The sequence below is a fragment of the Pomacea canaliculata genome, linkage group LG9 (assembly GCF_003073045.1).
Source record: "Pomacea canaliculata isolate SZHN2017 linkage group LG9, ASM307304v1, whole genome shotgun sequence".
Lineage (NCBI taxonomy): Eukaryota > Metazoa > Mollusca > Gastropoda > Architaenioglossa > Ampullariidae > Pomacea > Pomacea canaliculata.
In genome coordinates this window covers 18,345,953-18,353,182 of record NC_037598.1, presented here as the reverse complement: position 1 = coordinate 18,353,182, position 7,230 = coordinate 18,345,953, and the positions used below count along the sequence as shown (strand labels likewise).

The 7,230-nt window shown below is 37.3% G+C and overlaps 1 long non-coding RNA gene across 1 annotated transcript; it reads left to right on the top strand.

The window, feature by feature from the left end:
• Positions 1–612: 612 nt before the first annotated feature.
• LOC112572103 lies at positions 613–3,087 on the top strand. The gene is made up of 3 exons (XR_003100947.1): positions 613–660; positions 1,042–1,087; positions 1,795–3,087. It is a non-coding gene; the product is annotated as an uncharacterized LOC112572103 (long non-coding RNA).
• The last annotated feature ends 4,143 nt before the right edge of the window (positions 3,088–7,230 follow it).

Sequence of the window (7,230 nt, the reverse complement as noted above, 5' to 3'; positions counted from 1 at the left end):
CCTGCTCTAATAACTTTTGTTCGATAGGAACTGTGTAGGAGGTCAAGCGAAGGAAGGGGGAAAGTCATCACAAAATAGATACTGAGGAGGCGAAAATGATCGAGAACGTCGTTCACTGTTAGCATGGAGTTTGACGCCTGAAGACTGAGCATCTTCCTACGCCACTGGGATCGTGCGCTTAATTGCAATCGAAGTATATTGCTTTTTCTCTTTCGTTTTTTTTTTTTTTAAGTTGTGAATTTATGTTAGAGATGCAAGGGGAGGGATTTCCCTGCTGTCTGTTTATGTTCAGCGCTTAACTTACCTCCGAATAAAACCCTCAGCCCCTATTAGCTACTCGCTGGTAAGGCCAGCGCGTCCCGCGCATTTCGTGTTTCCGACTTTACCCGACAATAGCTAACTGGCGATGCAAATTTAGAACTGCGACTACATTCTTTGTTCCGGGGATTCCTACTTGTGCGCATGTCCAGAAGACGTTAATATGTCTTCCGGGAAAAACAAACAGGCGTGCTCACAGATTTACTATACAACTCTGTGGATGTGCTCTTTTCGCGGAACAAACTTTGTCAGCCTACTTTTTTTTATAATAATGGAGCCGACGTCTTCCAAACGCAGCGAGGAGCAAACTGGTCCAGCAGGGAAGTACGGGCATTATTAGAGGTTTGTTCTATTATTATTATTCAATATCAGTTTTTAAACTTCGGTAATTGTGATTCAGTGATGTAAAACTACTTTTTACTGATTTTATTTTAAAATATTTGGTATAAAACTTAATTTCATTACAGTACTTATATTTAACTATTATTTGTATCTATTATTTTCTCTTTTTTCTATGCCATAGATAACAATATTAATATTTTAAAGCTTCGATTTCACCATTAATTATGAAGTGGTACTGTCACAGTCTTTGCTGCTCTGTGTGTTGGGGTGAGAGTGGGTGGGTCGATGAGGCAAAATAAACATTTCTTTAATTCTTTTTAGCTCTTTTCGGTTACATTTTGTTTTAAAACAATACTGCATAGACATTGAACTTTTTTTCAGTTTAAGAGAGAGGTTTTTGAGATAACTCTAGTCAGCAGCTGCCCAGGTATGGTTTATTAAGAATTAACAATGAATTCAGTTTGATACCAAATGATTTTTTCACCTTAATATACCTCCACCCCACAGGTCTCTTTGAATTAAAAGGTTCATGGTGTAGTTTTTGTCTTTTCTTTAGGAAAGAGGGAAAGATGACTAGGGGTAGTACTATATAAAAATACATCATTCTACCACCCCAAAAAAAAATCACTGGCATGATCTGAAAGTGAATTTCATGTCTAAATGTCAGTAAATCTAATGCAAGTGTTAATAACATACAGTTGACTCATACAGCTGGTTGAATGATAGACAGTTTACAGTGCATGGCTATATCACATAAGTTGATTCAGTGAATTTATCATAAGAACAATATTTATGTTTTGCACACAAATAAAATGTACTTGTGCTCTTAAAGCCATAAATTAAATTGAAAAGCAAAGGTACATAGACAATCATGAATATTTTGCTGTGCAAAAATCACTTCTTCATCACTATTGTGCATGACTGTCATAAAAGAATATTGCTATGCTTTCACTACATTAAATATTTATGCTTGTGGTTTGATGACACATTGAAAAAAAATAATGTTGTCCTTCTCAGGAGATCCGTCATAGTGTTATGTACTATGCATCACGTTACCCATGGCATGTTCCCTGTATATCTGTTTTGCACACTTTGCCATTACTATACATGAAACAATTTGGATGTTTGTTACAGATTTGCCTTCATATGCACCTGTTCCTGATGCTGGCCTAAAAAAGGAAGTGTTCTCTAGTGTAGATGTCTATGATACAAATAGTTTAAGATGTACTCTCAATATATATTCTGAGAAAATTAGTGTCAAGCAGAATTTAAGTTCAGGTCAGCCTTATGCTATACCTAACGCTGTTTGCAGAAATGACAAGTACTGTTAATAGTTTGTAATCTCAGCAGTCCTGTCCAACCTTAAATGAATTTTCACTAGGATGCATGTGTGGAAGTGTAATGTATCTTAAGAGTGATGTACAATCTAAGATTGCATATTTTTGTGGTGCACAACTTGTGAACCAAATATTGAAACTTGCACTGGTTTTTCGTTGTTGTTGTTGTTGTTTTGGGATGAGCAGACATTTAGAGTTGCATGCTGGAATTAATAAAGTTGATCATTCATTTTCATTGTATTTTCTGCCTGTTCCTTAACCGAGAATGTCTAATGCTGATATACTTTACTCTTCTTCAGAATTTTGCTTCAAAGTGAGTGGAAGCCTCAAACATTTATTCCAAAGAGTTGCACATGTAAAATATTGTTCAAGAAGAATATAAGATTTTAATAGCCAAGTGACAGCATTAAGAACATGTCTTAGTGATGACCGCTACTCTTGACAAACACTTGCAGAGGCCACCACATGCACTACTGTCTGCAAGCCTATTTTCCCTTGTAATAATTTCATAAAGGAAAACTCATACATTTTTTTAAAAAGTCCTGTCCAAGAAGAACTGCATCTTTCATTTCAAGAGATCTGTATGAATGAACAGCTACTAAGTTTCATAAGAATGAAAATTTAACTATTTCTACAGTCACATAGTTCTGATATTGTGAACTCTACAGAAAAGTATAAAATTATGATATATTCACAATAAAAATCTACTTATAAACTGGATACTAGCAGCTTGACCTGCTGTAACACATGTTGGGCCTACATCTAAACTGTTGACTATGTCTATTGTTGATGTTCTAACTTCGTTATCAAAATAGTTCTGAAATGTATAAAATTATGGTTTAACATATTTACAAGAAAAGTCTATAAACAGATTGGTTCTGACAGCTTGGCCTGCTGCAACATGGGCTCTTTCTGTGGGAGCATCATGTTCTGAAACAGTGTCATTGATTTTATTGTAGTGATTTTCATTATTTAAATCATTGTTATGTCCAACATCATTATTGTCGCCATCATTGTCTGGCTCTCCCCGATTGAGAACACAGTCACTTCACATGCCTGATCTGGTTCCATCTTCAGACCCTAGAGACAATCCATCTCTTTTTAGCTATGCCTGAAATACAAACATCATCACCATCTGTAGAAATTTATACTGACTGCTGGAATGTACTGCTATACCACAATGCAATAACTACATTCACTGTGATTTAAATGAACTACTAGCTGAACATATTATTGGCATTGTCATTTACAAATATATACACAGTACATGTAAACAGGTTTCAATCAAACCAGTATTATTTCCATATAAAACTATTCAATGTATACACATGCTGGGAAAAATATTTAAATGTGTTCAAGTCTGACTTTACTATACATAGATATAGTTAATGTGACCAACATAAACATTTGGTGAAAACTTTGATGCAAACTCACATACCAGTTGCATGTACAGCTATGTGCTGTGTTGTATTTCCTTTCCTGCAAGGGTGCAGGATTCTGAAATGGTGTCAACAATCACTCTCCTATCATGCAGCTACTGTCACCTAGCATGACCCGGTCCAATAGTCTACAGTTGCTTCCAAAGGCTGCAGACACCCTTGATGCCACTTTGCAAGCACGTTGATAAACATTAACCTGTTCAAATATATATAAATAGCAATATTAAGCTTCGGGTATATGGATTATCGATGCATCAGCAGATGACATTTTGAAATTGTTTGACATGAGCCACACTAAATATAAAACAAAACATGTTTATTAATTGTGATGATAAGAAAGTTTTGGTTAATGGTATGAGAGTGTTTTTTAATTCCTAATATCTTGGATTGTGTAGTAGCAGTCTATTTTCTGCTTTTACAAAAATGTTTAACAGATATTAAGTGATTAGATGTTATCTGCAAAATTTCGAAGAGAGAACATTTTAGTCTATGGGGAAATATTAAATGCTTGTATTTATCCTGATTTGGCATTGGAGAAGAGTCTATACTGCAACAATTATGGTACTTCGAAAGGTTTAGTCATATGTGAATAAAAAAGGCAACTATATTGATTACAAAGTATTACCTGAACATTCAGTGAATGAAATATTTTCCATTCACGTACTGGTGCTCATTATTTTCGCCGCCTGAATGTGGATATGCGTCCCGTCGATGTATCCAACAACACTCGGAAAAACCACCGCTGGCACAGAACTTTCCCTTCTCTCTGCCTCTCGCTAGTCGGGAAAGACGATCCATCGTCGAGCATGTCGTAGTAGCGTTTGGTCACTCTCCTCACGATGTGACATTTCTCTTCGGAAACTCCGACCAAATCGCCGCACACACACACGTAAAAATGTTCCCGTTGCGAAGTGCAAAGCATACTCGTCTGCTTGAGGGAACATTGTTCCCTCGATTCGACATTTCCAATTCATCTTCTACCTCATAGACAATAGACATTTTATCAACTCCACGAAATTCAAATTTCGTGTACACTTCTACATCATTGTAAAGATATAATTGTCACTAAATATTCTGTTTCGACGAAGATTTCGCCTGTTTAGCGAGAGCACAGCTACTGCAGTCGCCATTTTTCTGTGCTAATAGCCGCGTAAAGGCGGGTCCCCCCTGACCATAACTTACCACGCGATAAAGCCGACTTATTCGCTAATAATTTCGACGTGGGAGCCACTTTTTGCGCTTAAGGGCTGATAAGCTAGTTATTCGCTGGTAAGTGGGATAAAGGCGCAACATGAAATCCACCCCAGTACTTTAGGTTTTACAATCAGGCATTCTCAAACCTCAGTGTCCTTAGTGGCTATATATGGTTAATATTGGTTTTGTAAAATCACAAAGAAAATAAAAAAAAAACTATCGCAATTCAGACATTGAAAACTAATGGAATACACGTTTAATTTCTGGAGGCCAGTGAAGTGTTTTGAGCAGATCGATAAAACTGATACAACGAGGCCTACACAGAACGATGCAGAAAGTATACTTTTTAATTGCTAGAAGTCTGTTCAACTAATCATCATATGAGGCATCAAGAATTGCATTTCTCTAATCAATACGGAAAATAATGAACGACACAGCAAGTTTCTTGGTAGTTTAAGAGTGTGCGAATCTTGCCAGTATGACATGAAAACACCAATTTAGCAATTTTTAGAGTTAAAGATGTATTTCCATTGACAAAGGAGAATTGTGAAGAACACTAGTTAGCTCACTGAGTCTGAAGATGCAATCTACAACTTGGGAGATGTGGTTTCTTGCTGCAGTCTATGCTTTGCACCAGTGAATATTGCTTTGATCTTTTTATGTTTCATTTTTAGCTTGTTAGTCTGAATCCTGTTTGCAACTTGCTCAATACAGCGTCCAATGGCGTCATCGTTGGCGGGTACATTACACGGTGTAGCCAAATCAAAGAGCAGCTAGTCATCAGCCAGAAAAAGATAAAAATTATAAATTTTCGATGATGACTCTGCACTGTATGACTTCTGTCAACTCTTTTAACTGGTCATGCAGACACACACTGTTGGCCATTATCGCTTAAACCCTAACACATTTCATTGTTTATTTGTTATGTATTTTATGAAAGGAAGAACTAAATTCAATAGGTATTACTTTTTTGTAGCTGCGATATTAGAACAGTAATGACTATATTGAAATATTTGGCCTTGAATCGTTGATGAAATGAAAGAGAAGAACAAAATGAGAATTTATAATGGATAAAGAAAGAAATAAGAAAGAGAGGAACAAGCGATAGAAAAAATAATAATGATCAAAATAATGGTGCTAAACATCAGTCATAACAAAGGAAGCTAAAGAAATATTTCAACATTTCCTTGAAAGTGTTGCTCGAATTTTGCTGATTTGATTTCTCTTTACTTAGGAATGTAGAGAAGGACATTATATACGAAGCCTTACACATGTTACCTACATGCTATGATTCTCCACCGTGCCTCAGGAGAAGTACAGTTCCGAGCAATTCAGGCACACCTGGAGTTGGCATCACGGAATTAATAGACGACTGTCAGCAGCCATCGGAACCTGCACGCACGGTGCTCTTAGCAACACTGAGGATGTTATAGTCGGTTTATTCATGATGCTCTCCACGGTACACAGGAGAGATTCACTTCGCTGGCAGGAGATTGATACTCCTACGCTCAACCACGTCAACAGGTTCCGATGCCGTGGTGTAGGAGGAACACGACCGGAAGAAGAGGAAATCTTCGTTACAAAAATGTAGACTAGAGTTTTGACTAGAGTTTCTTTTTTTTCTCTCTCTCTCTTTTTTTTCTTTCTTGTTTTTTTTTTTTTTTTAGACAAACCGTAGAACGTGGCATTCTTTGCAACTTTAATAAGCATGCGTTCATCGCACATCAGATGCATCTCAGACATGATCAAAAGCAGGAAGCAGTGGTGATTGTTCGTGTATTTCATCTGGTGCTTCATGCCACATTTGTAATGTGTGAAGACCGAATGCTGACTGGTCTGACTGAGAATCGGTACCAGATGTTTCGCCTCTGTCCATATATCTCGGGGATTTATTGTCTTTTTTCTCGTGAAGGCTTACCCATCATGGTCTCTCCTGAAGAAAAGGTCTTCTCGGTCATAAATGCAGAAAAAGATGAAGCTAAAAAAATCAAAAGATCACCGTTGGTATCGGACAATTATCTATTCCTGCACGCAGGGACTACATCCAGCAGGAATTAAGTGTAGTCAACGCCCAGTTTATATCACAATATCCTTGACTGCGCGAAGTCAACATGAAGGAGGCAATAGTGAACAGCATGATTCATGTGTCGAAAAGTTCACACTGAATGTAGATGAGAGAAAACCCTTTCCAGAACAAGATATTGCATGTTAAAGCCGCATCTATGTTTGTTCGTGCATCTAAAGGCCTGGTCGCGTCCTCGGCGGAGCATGACATGCACACATCTGTGCTAGTTCATAAACTTAATGTGAGGATAAATACACCGGATGCATTTACAATGCAAGGAGGTACGGAACTCTAGGAAACACAGGACCGACACAATATTTACTGAATACTTTAATACACAGTTCACGATGCTTGTTGCTGATGCAGCTACAGATAGAGGAGAGGAGTGAGAGACAGAAAGAGATTGAAATTCTATGAAAACAAAATGATGCTCAGAGCGGCTTTATTACAGACCATCGATCCACTGCGGCAACATTCTAAAGAGCTGAAAGCATCCCATGGCAAACTATTGTTCAAGCGTCTTACTTGTATATGA